We start from the raw sequence: 20,478 nt of genomic DNA, 5'->3' as shown, positions 1-20,478 counted from the left end.
GGGTGTGGTGGAGGGAAGCCTCTCGGCTCCTGTCAGCCAGGAAACGGAAAGGCAGAAGGGGCTGCGGAAGGGGATAGGCCCCAAGGGCGCACCCTCAAGGACCATTCCCTTCAACGAGGCCCACCTCCTACAGTCTCCACCCCCCAATATCGCCCTCAGCTGTGGACCCATCACGTGTGAGGTCAGAGCCCTCATGATCCAATCTCTTCATAGAAGCCCACCTCTGAACGTTGCTGCGTTGGAGGCCAAGCCTTTAGCACACGAGTCTTTGGGGGACATTCCAGTTCCAACCCATGACATGAAGACGTTCTATGCTCTTAAGAGGAATGTCTAAGTCCCGAAGGAGGGCTATCTGCAGGGAGTAGGGAAACCACGAGCACCTTGGGGTTCAAAGGATGGCTGTCCTCTTGGGACTTGTGGGGTGTGATGGGAGAGCTGGTCTTTGGGTCAGAGACCCACCCCCAACTGTGGTTGTGCATGAGTCTAACTTTCAAAGCCCTCAGAGGGCAAGTCCTGAGAGGAGAGAGCACATGGCACTTGCCTGTCCACATGGGGGGAAGGAGGAGGGAGGGTGGGTCGGAGACTTTTAGTCAACGCCTGATCATGTAATGAACCTTGACGAGATCCTAGGCTATGTGCATATGAAGCATCATTAAGAAAGAGTGACCATGTTGATGGTGATGGTGATGGTGACCATGGTGATGGTGATGGTGGTGATGGTGATGGTGGTGATGGTGATGGTGGTGATGGTGATGGTGATGGTGACCATGGTGATGGTGATGGTGGTGATGGTGATGGTGATGGTGATGGTGATGGTGGTGATGGTGATGGTGGTGATGGTGATGGTGATGGTGACCATGGTGATGGTGATGGTGGTGATGGTGATGGTGATGGTGATGGTGATGGTGGTGATGGTGATGATGGTGATGATGATGGTGATGGTGGTGATGATGGTGATGATGGTGATGGTGATGATGATGGTGGTGATGGTGATGGTGGTGATGGTGGTAGTGATGGTGGTGATGGTGATGGTGGTGATGGTGATGGTGATGGTGATGGTGATGGTGGTGATGGTGGTGGTGGTGGTGGTGATAGCTGTGGTAATGGTAATGATGAGGTGGAGCTGGTTAGGTGATGTGATAGTAGAAATGGTGGTGATCATGGTGAAGATGTTTGATAATGATGATGGTGGTGATGGTGATGATGATGGTGGTGGTGATAATGGTGATCATGTGGTGATGATGCTGATGTGGTGATAATGATGTTGGTGATCCTGTGGTGATAGTGGTTATAATGGTGATGATGGTGATGTGGTGGTGATGATTGTGATGATGGTGGTGGTGATGATGGTGGTGGTGTTGGTGGTGCTAATGGTGATCATGTAGAGATGATGGTGGTGGTGATGTTGGTGATCCTGTGGTGATGGTGGTGATGTTGGTGATCTTGTGGTGATGGAGGTGATAATGATGATGATGGTGATGTGGTTGTCATAATGTGGTGATAATGATGATGGTGGTGGTGATGATGGTGGTGATGATGGTGGTGGTGGTGGTGATGATGGTGATGGTGGTGATGATGGTGATCATGTGGTGATGATGGTGGTAGTGGTGATAATGGTGATCATGTGGTGATGATGGTGGTAGTGGTGGTGGTGATGATGGTGGTGGTGGTGATAGTGGTGAAGATGGTGGTGATGATGGTCGTGGTGGTGATAGTGGTGAAGATGGTGATGATGGTGGTGGTGGTGGTGGTGGTGAGGTGGAGCTGGTTATGGTGATGTGATTGTGGAAATGGTGGTGATGAGGAGGAATGGTGATGGATAATTGGCTGAGAAATCATTCTGTGCTTTGTATCCACTACCCCTTTAACTCCCGAATCTCTTCCTAATGAGTGCTTGGTGGAATGATAATAGTGTCCCATGTTTTAGTCAGTTTTTTTGCTGCTGTGACCCAAAAGAACAATTTTAGGGAGGAAAACTTTATTTGGAGCTCAGGGTTTCAGAGGTCTTGGTCCATAGCTGGCTGACTCCATGGCTCTGTGCCCAGGGGAGGCAGAACATCATGGTGGAAGGGTGTGGGGGAGGAAATGGCTCAGGACATGGCACAGGCAGCAGAGAGAGTGCTACTCAACAGGACGGAATCTATGTGTCCTCAGTGACCCAGCCCCCCCCCCCACACACACCCACCTGCTGCAGACCCCCATCAATCCCCCAGGGGGAGGCACTGACTAGGTTAATGCTCTCATAACCCATCTTTGCCCCAAACTCTCGTGTAGTTGCACATTGAGGTTTTGGGGGACACTGCACATCTTCACCACAGCACCCAGGGAACGAGGCTGGGGCACCCATCCAGTGCGCAGGTTCACCTGCCCGCCTCTGGCCCACGAGGGCAGCAGGGGCTCCATCCTGGCACAGCACCGCAGGCACGGGCTTTGTGACCAGCCAGACCCACCTCGTGGCTGGCTCTGTCCCCTCCCATGGCTGGTGCTGCAGGTCTGTGTGTGCAGAGTGGAAATGGAGCTGAGTCCAGAGGGAGGAGCTGCCCGCTGCCCCAGGACTAGGCACACTTCTCTGGGGCCACGTGGGCCCTGGCTCGTGCCACCTTCCTGGCTGGTCCCAGGCCACGTCGGTGCCCGTCTGAGTGCGTTTTGCAATGAGCTTCCTATGGACAGCCCCAGCATGGCCTGTGAGGAGCAGGCCCAGTGTGCCTGACAGCCCAGTGCCCGGGCCTCCTGGAGGAGCAGATGTGGCTCAGGCCAGGGGCTGGAGGGGGCGTCCTGGGCTTGGACCCAGCAGTTAATCACAGACGAATGGCCATGAGAACCGTCCAAGTCATGCAGCATGCTGTCCCAGCCCCCTGGACATGGGCCCCCATGTCATTCCCGCATTCCTGCCCAGCCTCGCCCTGGCCTCACGCCCCTGCCCACTGCTCTGTCCAGCAGCCCAGGTCCACGTTCCTGTAAGGGCGGGAGCGGCCTGGCTTTGGCTCTCAGGCCTCCATTGAAAGGGGGGCATCATCACAGTGGGAGCAGAGCCTGGGCCCAGTGAGGACAGGAGACCCGGCCCAGGGGACCCGCCGGCAGTGCTGCCCTGGACTGCTGTTTGGGTGGCTCCGCTTCTCCCTGGTGGGGCCGGCTTCCCTGACCTGCCATCATCACATCTGCCCAGCATCGGGGCCCTGGGAGGTGCCTGGATCCCAACCTGAGCAGAGGTAGGTGGGTCCCCTCCTCTCGGCCTCCTGCAGCCTGGGATGTGCAGCTGCCCTGACCACTGGGCCCTGGATCCAGCTCCTGCCAGGTGGGGACTGGAAGCTGCGCAGACCTCACAGGGGTCGGGGCCAAGGGCATGGGGGCCATGCTGGGGACCAGGGAGGTGCTTCCCCATGAGTACTGAGCAGAGCTGGCAGAGCCCAGGTGCCGCCTGGCCCCCTTCCCATTCACACCAGCGCTGATGTGAACACCCTTCTCCTTCACGGAGCCTCCAGGAAGTGCCCTCCTCCTTCCTGCCTCCCTGGGAGGAGAGCTTCTGATCAGAAGAACCTGCCTCTTGTGGTTGCTGGTACAGTTTTCCCTTGACTCCTGGCCGTTGGGAATTGTCTGCCCAGGGCGCGTCCACATGTGGCCTGATGTTCTTTTAAGCCATTTGTCTTCAAGAAAAGTCCCCCTGCAGCAGCTCTGGGCACAGCACCGTGGTCAGGCCTGCGGGGGCTTCCTGCAGGGCCGCCCTCTGCTGCCTCTCTCCTCCCCGCAGGGGTCTGGCCCTCCAGGGGACACGCTCCTCTGTACCCTTTATGGCTTCCCAGGTGCCGATGTAGCTTAGGAGTGCTCCCCAACCAGGGGTCGCGCACACACCTCTCTTCCACATTCCCTCTTCCACTGGCTTTGGGGTCCACACTGAGGCCAGGAGCGTGCTGTGAGCTGGATCTTCCCCATGTCCACACAGCCAGGCAGCTGTGCCCCTGGTCCACCAGGCAGAGCGTCCTGCCTGGGTGGGGGAGGGGGGCCCATTCCCTGAGTCAGTACGTCCTGACTGGACTGTGCTCAGGGCGTCTGCCCTTCCTCCACTCTCCCTGTGCCCTCCCTGTGCCCTCCCTGTGCCCTGGTTTGTGTCACCTGCTGACAGGCAGGAGCCCCTCCAGCTCCTCTCTCACAGACGTGACTTTGGCATAGGAATCTAAGACGATCGTAGACAGTTTAAACACCTGCGTGCTCCGGAACCTTCTCCGGGATGCCCTGAGTCTCCGTGGAGACTCATGGAGAAGTGCAGGTGCCCTGTCCTTTCTCCTCTCTCCGTCCCTATGCAAACATCTTGGTTTCTCTCCTGGGGAGGTTTCAGGATCCTTCTGGGGCCTTTGTCAGACTGGACCCCCAGGACTGCCCTGCCCCCCTGGCCCTCCCTGCAGTACTCTGTGCAGTGTTGCTGGGACAGGCCAGCTGCCCCCACGCACGTGGCCTGGCCCCCCCAAGACCTTGCAGTGACAGAGCCTGCTCCCCTCACCCAGCGCTCCCTGCTGTCCTTCACAGTCATGTGCTGGGCTCAGCTGAGGGTGGCCACCCAGGATGGCCAGGGGCAGAAGACACACTACCCCTGCAGCCCAGCTCCTGTGGCAGAAGCCCATTCCGGAAGCATCTTGCGCCCACAGGGAGAATAGGCTGGCCACAAGGGAGTCTGGACACCCTTTAGGCCTTGGCGGGACCCTGAGGGAGGGCTGGGGCCAGGACCCTGCTCTGGAGCTGTCTGTCTATCCTCACTGACCGGCGGCTCTCGGGGCAGAGGATGGGAGGCCGTGCCGAGGAGGTGCTCCATGTGAAGCCGGAGCCCGTCAGGGAACCAGCCCCAGCACCCACCAGGGAAGAGGCCGCAGGAGCATCATGTCTGCCTGGGGACACAGGTGCAGCGGGAGAGGCACCTGCTCCCGCTGGCCACGCCCACTCTGTCCTGCACCCAGCAGGAGCAGCTGCCAGCGGGATTGATAATTAGCCGTGTCTGCCTCCTGAAAGGTAACCCCAGCTCCACCGAGGTTTCCCATTTCCCTTAACAGAGGCTGGGAATGGAGGAGGACGATTAATCGCAACCTGAGGCTACCCCAAAATATGATCCATCCGAGGCCCCACAGCCAGGCCTCCCGCACATTCATCAAAATGGCGGTTTTTCCAAATCCGTGTTCTCTTATTCATGCTCATTTCTTCCGTGGGCAGGCTGGTGGCTTCAGCGCCCAGTGGCCATCAGGAGCTGGAGAACGTCCTGCATTTTAGCTCGGTGGCTTGCCTTCTTTACCAGTAACTTGTTTATAGACAGCTGCCAATTCCTGGAACCTGCGCTCTCAGGGCTGGGTGACAGTCCCCACGAGGTGGCTGCCACTGCTGCCCAGCTGAGCTCCTCCTGTGCTGCCCACCCCCTACCTATGAGAGGGACCCCGTCTTCCCTCACGGCACTCGAGGTCCCAGGGGGCCCAGGTCCCTACCAGGGAGCTGGGAGCAGGGGATGTGTGGCTGCTGGGCCACCAGGTGCCCACGGCCCCAGATGGCCAGGTGGAGTCAGAGCCACCAGCTCCTGCCTTCCAGGAAGAGCCCTCCTGCAGGATCCAGGCGGTAGGTGAAGTGACACACTGGAGATGATCTGAAGAGTCCGCAACCAAGAGCCTCTTGAGACACGCCAGGAACGGCCAGCAGCAGACCCCGAGAAAACACGGTAGATAGGCACGTAGCGGGAGATCAGTGAGGAGCGTGAGGCCGGGCCACCACGCCAGGGTCACCGCGGCAGGGGCTGGGCAGGAGGCTCCTCCGTGACTGGCTCAACTACTAACTTCAGTTCCTGCCACGTTCCGGCTTCTGCTCGTGAACGGTCCTGAACATAGATGAAGCCAGAGGACAAGAGCCCAGAACACTCCCCATCTACCATTGCTCCTAATGCAGTTTCAAAATCATACCTGTTTGTTTTTATCATCGTTGTTAAAAAAATGTCATAGATAGATGAGCTGTTCCACCACCATTCCTGTCCTCTCCCCCCAAGGAACCGAACAGGAACCACCTTCCTTCTCTCTGTCCTTAGCAGCAGAACAGGCAGGACAGCAGCCCCAGCTGAGCCCTGGGCGGGGATGTGAACACCTGCCCTGGTGGCCCTGGGTCCCCCATGCTCCAGAGTGTTCCGTGATGCCACAGATATGATCCCGCAGAAGACGGACCTCAAGGCACCAAGCTCAGGGGTGAGGTGTGGTGGGCAAGGGGACTGCACCACAGGCAGGGTGTGGGCTGGGCGGGGGCACGGCGAGCGAGGCCCCCCGGGCACTGTCCTGGTGGAAACCTCAGGCTGCAGGATGGTACAGAACTGCACCAGACCAGGGGGAGCGGGAGCCGGCCTCCCTGCAGGCCTGGACACCTGGTCCCTCCCATCCTGGTCACCTGGTGAGTGGGGGGTTCCACCCTCAAGACCCTGGTCCCAGGTCCACCAAGCAGAGAGAGACATGGTCCTGGCAGGGGGATGCAGGGGTCAGGCGAGACCTGGGCCTCAAGGCTGGCCGTTCCTCATCCATCAGAGCCGCTGGGTGCTCAGAAGCCAGGCGACAGGACCCACTGGCCCTCAGCTTCTCTCCAAACTCTGGTGGCCCTTGGCCTCTGGGAGCCCCCTGCAGCTGAGTCTCCATACCCTCAGCCTCTGCTCCCATTCTGCCAGCCTGAGGACCTGGGCGTCTCCTCCCTGCTGGGCCTTCCATCCCCAGAGCCTCCCCCATGTCTGTGCCTGAGTCCGCAGCACTGGCTCAGGGAAGCTTCCAGAACAGTGGATTAAGGAACGGAGGCACCTGGCCCCATTGTCTTTGTCCCCCTGGGAATCCAAAGACCCCCAGGGACACAGCCAGCTGTGTCCAATCCTGGAAGTCACAGAGGCCTGGGGCAGGGCCTGGGCTCCCCCCCCCCCCCCCGGGTGGCCTTCCTTCAGGGAGGCCTTGGCTACCACAGCTCATCCACGTTCTGTGGGCAGGAGCCCTGCTGTCACCTGCTGCCCGCAATCTGCAGTAAGTCCTAGCTTTCTGTCCCTGGGTTTGCGGTTGCCCACGTTCTCTAGGTGGTGGGGCACGATGAGCCGGGGTGGGAGCTGTGGGAGGGCACTGGGCAGCAGAGCTCCGGGCTGCAGGGAGGAGGTGGCGCTGCACCCTGGGCCTGAGAGGAAGGGCAGGGGAGGTGGGAGGGCAGGGGAGGAGGGAGGGCAGGGGACACAAAGCCAACTCCCAGGCCCACTCTGGCCAGGCAGGATAGGGGTGCTGGACAGGGGAGCCCGGGGTGGACCCGAGGCTCAGGGCACCTCCCGGCCTCCTTCCCTCTGAGGTTCTAAACGAGATGGTTCTTCGTCCTCCTCAGGGCCCTGGGCAGTCATCTCATGGGGCCATTAGGGCCCCTTTCAGTGAAGAACAGAGAGAGAGACGGGCCCTGAGGATTCCCCTGCCCAGTAGGTGGCTGTGGCCATGGGGGCACCATCAGGAGGAAGCAGGGCCCAGGAGCCGGAAAGTGAGTGGAGACCGAGAACCTCCACGGCTCAGCCTCCACAGCCGGCGAGGCAGGTGCTTCAGGCCACATGGCTGGGAGGTTCTGAGAGTGCACAGCCTTCCTGGGCATGGCCTTGGCCTCCTCTCCTCAGTGTCGACCCCCGGGGGCTCCCAGGGTGTGCAGCAGAGAGCGGGGAGTACCTGGTGGGGCAGGACAAGGACAGGGTGCCCGTGCCACCCAGCTGCCCCACCCAGCTCTGGAGCCCGGGTCTTTCTTGGGAACAAGGACCAGTACTGGTACTCCAGTGACCATCTCACCATGGGCGAGATCTCAAGTCTCCAGCATGGCCAGGCCATGGGGTCTCAGGATGCTGCACTCTGGGGGACATGCGTGGACAGGCCCACACGCCGACATGCCAGGGAGTTACGTGGGTGCTGCAGGGCTGGGGAAGTGACATGTGGCCCCCCAGTGGAGTCTGGCAGCTCCTGTGGGTATCCACCAGCAGGAACAGGATGCCAAACCTGGCCCCAACGTGCCCTGTGTGCAGGGGACGTGCCAGGAGCTGGAGGTGGGAGCCCCCGGGAGAGGGAGCCTGCAGGAAGGCCCTGGCCAGGTCTCCTCCCGGGGGCACTGGGCGTGCAGGAAGTGGGGAGCAGGGGGCTGGGCTGCAGCAGCGCCGGCCCCCAGGCACCCCGGGAGCACGCGCATCCCGAGCTCGGGGTGGCTCACCTGCCAGCCGACTCCTCACCCCAGGGGCGTGAGAGGCCTGCTGTCGGGGAGCCCCGAGGACAGAGCACACCCCCAGTGAACACCGGCAACCTGCAGGCGGGGCAGCTGGGCTCTCCTGCCCAGACACCCCTGGCCTCAGACAGCTTCACTCTGGGGGCTCTGCTGTCCCCTGGTGTCCAGGATTCCTCTTGAGGACCTCTCTCTTGAGCCAACCCCACCTTGTTCTCTCCCCCGACTGCTCTGGTCAGGGACAATCAGGAGCCTCCACTGACCGTCTCTTAACGAGGCAAAGGAATCTATGAAAACCCCAAGCAAGAGGGAGGCTCCGCCCTCCACCGTGGACAGGGCTGGATGGACACTGACCCTCTCCACCCCGCCGCAGCTGCTGGGGTGCAGGGAGGTGGGGACTCTGTGGGGCCTCGGAGACCAACACCATCGTCTCCCGCAGGGCTCAGGCCAGACAGGTGCTTCTACCTTGCTTGTGGATGCTCCCGATAGGGACAGAGAGGGGACTTATCTGCCCTCAGGACTCCGCCAGCTGCTGACCTGGGGACAGAGCCTGGGGTGGGGGTCTTCCTGAAGCTCCAATTCTCCCTGTGGAGATCCCATAGGTCCTCCTGGAAGAAGCAGGGCCACCATGGCTCTGCCTGAAGCCCCTGGGGCACTGGTTCCTTGTCCTCCATGGCTCCGGGCACAGAGGACGGCGGGTGGCAGCTGGGAGCCATGTCCTTGGATTAATTTCATCTTCGTGACCATGAGCTATGAGGTGGGGGGCACACCTGAGCCCAGCTCCAGCTCCCCACCTGTGAACAGCCTCACAGGCAGGACCAGCTGGCCTGTCCCCGGGGCCGCCAGCCTCCCCACGCTGCCCTCACCAAGAGGCTCATCTTTGTGGACCCACCAAGAGCTCCCACACTGACCTCTGACCTTTTCTGGCTCACCTTGCTCAGTTCCAGGGCCCAGGCCACCTGCTCAGTGCCCAGTGTCCATCTGCTTGTTGCCCAGTGGCCTCTCAAGCCCTCCTTGGCTGCAGGGTCTGTGAGGGCCCCTCACTCAGACGGGCAGCCTGGGGCAGGGGCTGCTGCCTGTTGGGGCCAAATGGAGGTGACGGAGCTGGGTGTGAGGGTGGGGTGAAAGCAGTGCCTGTGGTTGGAACTTCCTTTCCAAGGTCACCCCTGTCCCCGTTCCAATGCTGTGGTCTGATGGTCCCCTCAGATGCTTCGAATGCAGACACCTGTGGTGGGCTCCAGGTGGGGCTGGAGGTACAGTTCTGCTTCTTGGAGAGGAAGTGCCCGGTGCCTTCTCCAGGGACCCTGGGGCCCGTGCAGTGAGGGCATCTTTATTGAGAAGTCGGAGCAGTGACTTTCTCATGTAACTGTCAAAAACAACACAGTGACCATCAGTAACTCTGAATCACGGCCCTCCTGATGTGCATCTGGCCATCACGAGGGAAGCGGTTCTCGAAGGAGCCACCCTGCATCCAATAGCTCCTCCTGTCTCACGCTGAACCCCTGAGCGGCCCCTCTTCTTGGTGCCTGTCAGGCCAAGGTGACCTCAGTGCTGGCATCACCAGAGGCCGGGAGCGGGATCTCCTTGGAGTTCCCACCGCCTGCTCCTGCAGCAGACAAGCAGCTCGGACCCCAGCTCTGCTCCAGCCAAGCGCCCCACGGCGGTCTGTGCTCCTTGTGTGTGGGCCACTCTGGTGATAACTCAAAGTTAACACACGTGACTTTTATTGAGATAATTGTAGAATCACCTGCAATTTTAAGAAATAATCAAGAATTATTTCACACTTGGCCAGTTTCCCCCAAAGTGACATTTACAAAACAGTAGCAGAATGTATTGATGTCAGTAACTGCCACCAATCTCCTTCAGATTCTCCAGTTTCCCCAGTTAATGGGTGTGTGTGTGTGTGTGTGTGTGTGTGTGTGTGTGTGAAAGAGAGAGAGACAGACAGCAGACAGACAGTATGCAGGGCCATGTGTTCATCATCATAGACGAATGCTGACCCTTTTCACTGTGAGGATCCCTCCAGCTGCCCTTCCACGCCACTCCCCCTTCCCCAGCCCTGGCCTCTGCCAGCCACTGATCTGTCCTGTTTCTGGCATTTTGCCCTTGTTAAGAGGAATCGTGCGGCTTACACCCTCCTAGGACTGAGGCTTTGCTCCACGGCACTTCCTGGAGGGTCTCAGTTGCCTCTGGAGTCAGGGTCTGCTGCTATAGCTGCTGGGTGGTTCTCCACAGTGCAGATGGGCCACGGTCAGTTTGACCCTTGGGATGAACAAGCCCTGGCTGTTCCCACCTTGGGCTGCTACGAGAACAGCTGCTTTGGATGTTGGTGGGTTGTTCCATGTGCCCCATCTCAGCCCGTGGACAGCGAGCTCCACACTTTGTTTTCCTGGGATGAAAGGTTAAGAGTAGAACTTCTGGGCTGTGTGGCAATTGCACAGTTAGTGTTTTAAGACCCTCCAAACCCCAACATGTGAGCAGCCTGCGGGTTTGGATTCTCCTGGGCCTGTGTGGGTGCTGCTCCTGCTCTATCCGTTGTGGTAGGTCCGTGGTTTTGGTCAGCGTTTGCTTCCTGAGTGAGCACATGTTCATTGTATCTTGGGCCTATTTTCTAATTCACTTGTCTATTTCTTCTGGTAACATTTGGGATCCATGTTGTCAGCTCTGTGGTTGGGATGTACTCTGCCTGTGTAACTTGTAGTCTGTTGCTTGGCTGTTCATTTTCTTCAGATGGACTTGGAGAGTGCTCTTGTTATCAAGTCAAGAACTATTTGCATCACTATAAATCCTGAAGAGTATATTCATTTTTTTTTCTAAAAGAGTTTTAATTCACATTTAAATTTAAGTGTATGAATAATTTTGACTTAATTTTTTTGTAAGGTGTGGATTTGACATGGAGGTTCATTATTTCTGGATGTCCACTTGCCCCTTACTATAAGTCTTCCAATCCATGAGCGTGGTATGTCTATTCACATATAGACATACCATGTCATGTCTTCTTCAAATATTCTTCACCAGCATTTAAAATTTTCAGCATACACAGATCTTGCAGGTTTTTAGTCTTTGGAGGGATTGTAATGCTATTGTGTTTTCATTTCTGTTTTCTCTCGCTATCTATATATAGATCTGCATATAACTTGTGAGTGTTGATTATGTACCCTATAATCTCACAGGAGCTATAAGTTCCAAGAATTGTTTTGTAGATTTCTTGGGATTTTCTGGCTTGTGACAATCATGTATCTTGCAAATAGACATAATTTTGTATCTTTCTTTTATTTTTCTTGCTTTATTTCAGTGGCTAGGATTTCTAGTAATATGTTGAATAAAGTAGTGAGAATAAACAACCTTGCCTTGTTCTCTTAGGGGAGACATGTTCAGCATAGTTCTGGATGTAGGGTCTCCATGTGTGCTCTTCTTTAAAGGTATTCCTATTCTGCTCCTCACTTACTGAGAGTTTCTGTCGTGAACAAAGGTCACATTTTTTCCAACACTTTTTCTGCATCAATTAGAGTGATCATATGATTTTATTCTTTAGCCTATTATGGTGGATTACACTGATTTTCCAGATGTTATATAACTAGAATAAATCCTACTTGATCATATATAGAGTTACTTCTTATGTATTTTAATTCTGTTTGGTAATGTTCTGTTTGGTGATTTTGCATCTAGGTTCATGAGGGATATTGGTCTTGGATTTTCCTTTTTGTACTCTGCTCATCTGGTATTGGTATCAAGTTAATATTGGCCTCAAGAGATGCATTGGAAACTGTTCTTTCCCCTTCTGTTTTCTGGAAGATAGTGTGTAAAATTGGTGTTAATTCTTTAAACGATAGAATTCTCCAGTGAAATTTTCTGAGCCTAAAAATTTCTTTGGGGAAACTTTTCAATTAAAAAAGCTCCATTTCTTTAATGATCATGGTGCTATTTAGATTATCTATTCCATCTTGGTTCAGTTTGCGTAGTTTGAAGTTTTGAGGACTTGGCCTTCTGAGTTGCAGAATGTGTCAGAGTAAGTTTGCAGAAATTCTTTATCCTGTTTTAAAGACTACACGCCCTTTAGTGATACCCTCATTGCATCCATAGTGTTAGTTAGTCTTTTCCTTCATATATATTTTTTTTATTTTTCTCAATGCTGACACAGGCTTACTGATTTTATTGGATTTCTGGAGAGCTGCTTTTGGCTTCATTGATCTTTCTCTTTCTTGCTAGTTTCCTCTCATTGGTTCTTGCTCTTGTCTGTATTATTTCTTCCCCTCTCACTGGTGTTTATTCTGCCTTTCTTTTCTAGGTCCTTGAGATGGAAACTTGGATTATTGATTTGAACACCTTTTTCATTTTTTACAAGCATTTATAGAAATTTGCTTATGCAAAGTGCTTTCCATGCTCAGTGCTGACTTAACTGCAGCATCCCGTGGATTCTGGTCTGCTGTGTTTTCTTTTGTTGGGTTCTGTCAACGTCTTTTTTCCTCATGGATTGCTTGGAAGTGTGAGGCTTGGTTTCCATGTTTAAAGATCTTTATTTACTTCTGGCTTGATTCCTGTGGTGGGAGAAGACAGCACACTGTGGACATCCATCTTTTAAACCTGCTAGGCTCCCTTGCTGCAGGACGCAATGTGGTGGTGGGTGGCCTTCGCGTGCCGGGGGGTGACGTGCCGGGAGGCTGTTGTGCATGGCTCTGCCTGGGCCCGCCAGAACCTGCTTCCTGATCCTGTCTTTTGGGTCCTCCAGAGCCTCGCTGCTTTCCATTTCACAGTCCTACTGGGAGTTGGAGGCTAGTGCTGACACCTGTTTGTGGCTGTGGCTTGACTCTCTCCCTCCAGCTCCATCAGTCCTGCCTTGGGTTTCCCAGGGTTGGAAGTCTGGTTGTGCACACGCTCAGGATTGCCATTTCTCCTGGAAGATTGATCTTTTATCATTATATAACATCTCTCAATGTCTCTCCTTTTGTTGTCTGAAGCCTGTTTTATCCGACGGTGACAAGCCCCTGCCTTTCCTTCTGTTTGTGGCTGTATGATGTCTTTCCTTCTCCGTAGCTGGCATTCAGCCACCTGGACCACTGAGCAGGAAGGGCTTTCTTGGGAGCAGCCTATACTTGGATCGTGTCTGTGCGCGCGCGCGCACACACACACACACACACACACACACACATTCGCCCATTCTGCAAGCCCTGGTTTTCTCGTAGTTGTTGTATTCTTGCTGTTTGCAGTTGAGGTCATCATGGGCAGGTTGGCGGTTACGTCTGCCGCTCGGTTCATTTCCTGTGGTTCCTTTCATCCTACTTCTCTGCTGCTCAACTTCCTCCAGGTGGCGTGGTTCTGTTGAGGGCCCGTCTTCCTTTGTTGGAGGCATCCTCTGGGAGTTTCTGTTCACACGTGCAGCTCCCAAGGGTCCATAGGCAGCAGCACTGCCCCCCGCCCAGGAGAACTGGCTTCTGCTGTGCACTGCACCGTCCACAACTTAGGTACCATTGCTGGGGTCGGAACCCAGGTGTCATTTGTTCTGATGCAGTGGGTGGGCCCGGAGGGGCACCAGCTCTTGCCTGTCCTGGTTCCCTTCCTCGTTGCTCCTCGCTCCCTCCTGATGTCGGGGTCTCTTCAAGGGCCGTCCCCTCTCTGCTTTTTGAGGGTGAATCTCCTGGTGACAAATTCTTTCAGTTTTTGTTCATCTGAGAATGTTTTCCTTTCCCCTCCCTTCCTGAAGGACAGTGTTGCCCGATTTAGATTCACAGTTTAGCGATTCTCCAGCTGTTGAGAGCTGCGCGCCGCCTCCCGGGTCTCCACAGTTTCAGAGGAATCCTCACTCAGGCTGCAGTTCTTGGGGCTGACGCGCGCCTCTCTGGCTGGTTTCAAGAACTTTCCTTTTCGCTGGAGTTCAGGGTTTGGGTCACGATGGATCTTGGTATGGCTTCATTTGGGTTCAGTGGCCCGTGGTTGGCCCAGCTTTCTGGCCTCTGCCCATTCGGGAAGCTCTCCGCGGACGGCTCCTTCTCCCGGGGCTTCAGCACCACCACCTGCCTCCTGTGCCTGGGACGCCGTGACTTGAATGTGGGTCTCTTATTTTCCCACAGATCTGTTTCCAGGTCTTTCTTGCTCTTGTTTGGAACTGGGCGGGGTGGGCCCACCATTCCGTCCCCAGGGTCCTTGGCTCTCGGCTCCTTAAACTCCACTCTGTCAGGGAACCCTCCTGCAGGCGTTTTCATCTTTGCACTTCTGGTTCTGTGTTTTCGCTCTTGTTCACTCTTATAACTTCCTTTTTCCCTCAGTGGTGGAGCAGGTGATAGCACGGGTGAGCTCCAGTGCTCACTCCCTAGTGCAAAACCTCAGACCTGCCCCATCCCCACGCGCCTACCCGGCTGGGTGTTCGCTCCTGTCCTGTCTTCTTGTTGGTGGGTGGGTTCTACAGACGGCCCTTGGGTCCATGCTGGGCACTGTGTCTGTGGGGCTGGGCCTGTGTGAGCGGCAGGCCTTCTGTGTGCAGTGGACTCTGGTTTCGTGACAGTCTAACTTTCTGTCTTTGTCATGTTATTTTGGTTTCTGGGCTTACCTGGTGCCAGGGGGGCCCACTTTATCCTCTAGGCTGGTGGCCACACCCTGCTCCCCCAGGGTGTGAAGGAAGAAATCGGGGCCAGAAGGGCCTTTGCAGAGGCCAGGTCTCCTCCTGCTGCCTCCCTACACCTGTCCTTCAGCAGACACGGGAGTCTGAGCCCAGCAAGGAAGGAGAGCCCCCAGCTCCAAGGGCATGATTCTGGAGGGACCAGCCAGTACCTCCTGGGTGGTGTTGGACTTGGGGTGCTGCCAGGGGATCTTCGGCCCCACCCTGCTGGCTTCCCTGTGCTGCAGGCCAGGGGTCAGGAGCCTTGGGTCTCAGTTCCCCTCTCTTCCCTGGGGCAGGAGACTCCTGAGGCTGGGTTGTCCCTCCGTCCTGGCTTCCCAATCCTGTCACTTCTCTTGTGCCACCCAGCGTCCCCCGCTGTCCCTCACACTGTCTCCAGGAGGCGCCCTGGTGCTTGGTGGGGAGGAGCCTGTAGAATCCCGGTTACTCCTCGGGTCAGAGCAAAAGGCACAGGTCCTTTAATTGAGATATCACATACATGACATCAAATGCACCATCCTCAGATGCAATTCTGTCACTTTTATACATTCACAGGATTGTCACAATTCCAGAAGGTGCCCACTGCCCTGAGGACGAAGCCCTGGTGCACAGCGGGTCTCTTCACCATCTGTGCAGTGGTGCCCAGCCCGGGCTGTGCCAGGGCCGAGCTCAGGGGTGACACAGAGCCAGGGGTTCACAGTGGGGTTGGAGGAAGGCAGGGATTCAACAGGTTCTCACCAAACACGGCTCGACTTCAGATTTTATAAATGACAAAGAAAAGCAGAGCCAGAAGCCTGTGGGCGGCTGCAGAGGGACTGCAGGTCTCTGTCTGGTCCGCCCAGGGGGTGTGTCCCGGGGGGCCAGGGAGCAGATACCCTAGGTCACACCCATGCTCTAGTCGGCCCCTCGAGACCTTGGCAAGGTGCCACCTGTCCTCACTTCACAGTGTCACCTCGGGTTTGGGGCATCCGTCCTTCCGCACAGTTGCATTTGGTTCTAATGACAGTCACAGAGAAGCCACAGCAGGACCCACAGCTGAAGGGGCAGAGGGGCTTCTCCAAGTGCACCAGAGCTTCTGGCTCTTCCTGGAAGAGCAGGTCCACTGGCCGCAGGTCTGCGTGATAGGGCTCAGGACAGGTCCTGGGAAGTGACAGTCCTACGAGACAGCCCTGGGCATAGATGGAGGGAAGTGTGGCTGGGGGGACGGAGGGACAGTGTGGCTCAGAGGACAAGGCTGGGGGCAATTAGCTTAAGCCTCTCCCAGGGAACCCTTTCCCTGCAGCAATGTCCCTGAGGGGGCCCTGAAGGGAGGAGGCTGAACCACAACCAGGGACCTGGACTTTGTCCCTTTCCCATTGCTGACGAGTCCTGGAAGGAGAAAAGCACACAGTGAGGCCCTAGGTAGAGTGGGGCGCAGAGCAAGGAAGATACGCACTGAACCCCGAGTTCCACGCTTTTCCTGGAGACAACGAGTTCGGACTTTTTACAGCTGCCTTCCTGATGGCCCGAATCAGCATGTCCGGCCTCAGTCTCAATCATTAGTTCACCCTCATTGTAACCTATAAACCCAGACTCCTTCCGTCACCATGGGCCCTCCCATGCCTGACTGGCCGACTGCGGTGGCGTAAAGGAGAGCTTGCTGACCCCCTGGGGGTCGGGTGACTCCCTCCCTGCCACTCATATCTCCATGCATTGGTGATGGGCTGCAGGGTGAGTGGACGGGGTGACGGTCCTCCAGGTGAGGAGGCTGAGGAGTCACCACAGGGAAGGCCAGCAGCCCTCAGCCCACACCGTCCTGCCCCATGGCCCAGAGTGGACGAGGAGCCAGAAGTGCCTCCCAGCCTCCCGCAGGTGCCTCGGATTCCAAGCGGTAAATGGGCCTAAATGATTAGAAGTAAATGCTTGTGAACCGCACAGAAAAGCCGTTTATCACCCCAAACACTCCCCGGAGGTACGTCCACATTGCACAGCATTTATCTTTACTCTCGGGCACTGTAGCAGCCAATCAAAAAGTCAGCTCATCTTCCACCTACAAAACCATCTACTAAAACATTTTTATACCATGCAAATTTTCAAGATTTATCATCTTACATGCCCGTAACTTAGGACGCATTAGGCTGGTGCTATCAATTTCAATAATAGGCTTCCCAGATAAAATTCGGATCAACGTCACTGGGTTTTTCAAAATTTCATTACCAGACTTACTGAAAACACAGTGCCCCATGAAGAAAGCCTATTGCTCTTGTGGAAAGCGGGAGGCCTCGCGGCCGGCCGGTGAGTTCTCCTCCCTCTTGGCTTCCTGCACCGTCTTCCTGGGCTGGTTGAGGTGCCCAGAGAGCCCTCTAGCTGCCCCCAGGGCTTCAGTGCCTTATCTGGGCACTGTATGATCTAAATCAATCGACTCGTCTCCTTGATTTGTTTTCTTATACTTCGCAGGAAAATAAATGATACTTCAAAGAGAGGCGTTGGGTCTGCCCTCACCAGGGACCATTGCAAGGTCCACCCTGTGGCCCTCTCCTAAGGTGCTTCCTCTGAGACCTGTCCGTCCTCCACGCCCTGCCTCTGTCACCAGAGCCGGCCAAGACCACTCTCTTTCTCAGTCTCCCCTGACGGAGCCTGGGTCAGCCTGTCCCCAGTGGTGGCACAGTCTGTGTCCTGATGAAATGACAAAGCCAAGTCACAGGACACCCCAGGGTGGAGCGAGAGGGGAGGGTGGAAATGGCCCTGGATTCCAGGGTCCAAGAGGGACCTCTCAAGCTATGGTGCCTGAGGAGCAGGGTCCAGCCTATGCTCCACCTGAGACCTGGAGGCCACATCTTGGCCCAGGTGGTTCTTAATATGGAATATTGTCCTCCAAGGCAGAATGACCCTTGATGAGTCCTGGAAGGAGAAAAGCAAGTCCTGAGGCCCTAGGTGGCCCTGCGGGGCAGAGAAAGGAGGATAGCAGTGAACCCCGACTGGCTGGGTGAGGCTGGGTGTTGGAGGACAGATGTGTGCAGGTGACAGGTGGCCTGCACAGAAACGGGGGCAGGGGGCGCCGGGGGTGTCTGAGCCATGGAGGACACAGTCTCCTTCTCTGAGGTCCAGGCCAGGCACACAGGGGGCTAGTGGAGAGAAGCACCACTGGAGCAGGCAGGGCCAGGCCTACAGAAGAACTGGGCCTAGGTGTGGGTGTGGCCAGTCCACCTATGACAGGACAGTGGTGTGTCCCCTCCTCCTGTCGCAGGGACAGTGGTGGGTCCCCTCCTCCTGTCACAGGGACAGTGGTGTGTCCCCTCTTCCTGTCACAGGGACAGTGGTGGGTCCCCTCCTCCTCTCACAGGGACAGTGGTGAGTCCCCTCCTCCTCTCACAGGGACAGTGGTGTGTCCCCAACTCCTCTCACAGGGACAGTGGTGTGCCCCCTCCTCCTCTCACAGGGACAGTGGTGTGTCCCCTCCTCCTGTCACAGGACAGTGGTGTGTCCCCTCCTCCTGTCGCAGGGACAGTGGTGGGTCCCCTCCTCCTGTCGCAGGGACAGTGGTGGGTCCCCTCCTCCTGTCACAGGGACAGTGGTGTGTCCCCTCTTCCTGTCACAGGGACAGTGGTGTGTCCCCTCTTCCTGTCACAGGGACAGTGGTGAGTCCCCTCCTCCTGTCACAGGACAGTGGTGTGTCACCTCCTCCTGTCACAGGGACAGTGGTGGGTCCCCTCCTCCTCTCACAGGGACAGTGGTGTGCCCCCTCCTCCTCTCACAGGGACAGTGGTGGGTCCACTCCTCCTCTCACAGGGACAGTGCTGTGTCCCCTCCTCCTCTCACAGGGACAGTGGTGTGTCCCCTCTTCCTGTCACAGGGACAGTGGTGTGTCCTCTCCTCCTCTCACAGGGACAGTGGTGGGTCCCCTCTTCCTCTCACAGGGACAGTGGTGGGTCCCCTCCTCCTCTCACAGGGACAGTGGTGTGTCCCCTCCTCCTCTCACAGGGACAGTGGTGGGTCCCCTCCTCCTCTCACAGGGACAGTGGTGTGTCCCCTCCTCCTCTCACAGGGACAGTGGTGGGTCCCCTCTTCCTCTCACAGGGACAGTGTTGGGTCCCCTCTTCCTCTCACAGGGACAGTGGTGGGTCCCCTCCTCCTGTCACAGGGACAGTGGTGGGTCCCCTCCTCCTGTCACAGGGACAGTGGTGTGTCCCCTCCTCCTGTCACAGGACAGTGGTGTGTCCCCTCCTCCTCTCACAGGGACAGTGGTGGGTCCCCTCCTCCTGTCACAGGGACAGTGGTGGGTCCCCTCCTCCTCTCACAGGGACAGTGGTGGGTCCCCAACTCCTCTCACAGGAACAGTGGTGTGTCCCCTCCTCCTGTCACAGGGACAGTGGTGGGTCCCCTCCTCCTCTCACAGGGACAGTGGTGGGTCCCCTTCTCCTGTCACAGGGACAGTGGTGGGTCCCCTCCTCCTGTCACAGGGACAGTGGTGGGTCCCCTCCTCCTGTCACAGGGACAGTGGTGGGTCCCCTCCTCCTGTCACAGGGACAGTGGTGTGTCCCCTCCTCCTCTCACAGGGACAGTGGTGTGTCCCCTCCTCCTGTCACAGGACAGTGGTGTGTCCCCTCCTCCTCTCACAGGGACAGTGGTGTGTCCCCTCCTCCTCTCACAGGGACAGTGGTGTGTCCCCTCCTCCTGTCACAGGACAGTGGTGTGTCCCCTCCTCCTCTCACAGGGACAGTGGTGGGTCCCCTCCTCCTGTCACAGGGACAGTGGTGGGTCCCCTCCTCCTCTCACAGGGACAGTGGTGGGTCCCCAACTCCTCTCACAGGGACAGTGGTGTGTCCCCTCCTCCTCTCACAGGGACAGTGGTGTGTCCCCTCCTCCTGTCACAGGACAGTGGTGTGTCCCCTCCTCCTCTCACAGGGACAGTGGTGGGTCCCCTCCTCCTGTCACAGGGACAGTGGTGGGTCCCCTCCTCCTCTCACAGGGACAGTGGTGGGTCTCCAACTCCTCTCACAGGGACAGTGGTGTGTCCCCTCCTCCTCTCACAGGGACAGTGGTGGGTCCCCTCTTCCTGTCACAGGGACAGTGGTGGGTCCCCAACTCCTCTCACAGGGACAGTGGTGTGTCCCCAACTCCTCTCACAGGGACAGTGGTGTGCCCCCTCCTCCTCTCACAGGGACAGTGGTGTGTCCCCTCCTCCTGTCACAGGGACAGTGGTGTGTCCCCTCCTCCTCTCACAGGGACAGTGGTGTGTCCCCTCCTCCTCTCACAGGGACAGTGGTGTGTCCCCTCCTCCTGTCACAGGGACAGTGGTGTGTCCCCTCTTCCTCTCACAGGACAGTGGTGTGTTCCCTCTTCCTCTCACAGGGACAGTGGTGGGTCCCCTCCTCCTCTCACAGGGACAGTGGTGGGTCCCCTCCTCCTCTCACAGGGACAGTGGTGTGTCCCCTCCTCCTGTCACAGGGACAGTGGTGGGTCCCCTCCTCCTCTCACAGGGACAGTGGTGTGTCCCCTCCTCCTCTCACAGGGACAGTGGTGGGTCCCCTCCTCCTCTCACAGGGACAGTGGTGTGTCCCCTCTTCCTGTCACAGGGACAGTGGTGTGTCCCCTCCTCCTCTCACAGGGACAGTGGTGTGTCCCCTCTTCCTGTCACAGGGACAGTGCTGTGTCCCCTCCTCCTCTCACAGGGACAGTGGTGGGTCCCC

This window comes from Spermophilus citellus (genome assembly GCF_964194105.1).
Source record: "Spermophilus citellus genome assembly, chromosome: 10".
Taxonomy (NCBI): domain Eukaryota; kingdom Metazoa; phylum Chordata; class Mammalia; order Rodentia; family Sciuridae; genus Spermophilus; species Spermophilus citellus.
Note: the sequence above shows the minus strand (reverse complement) of the source record.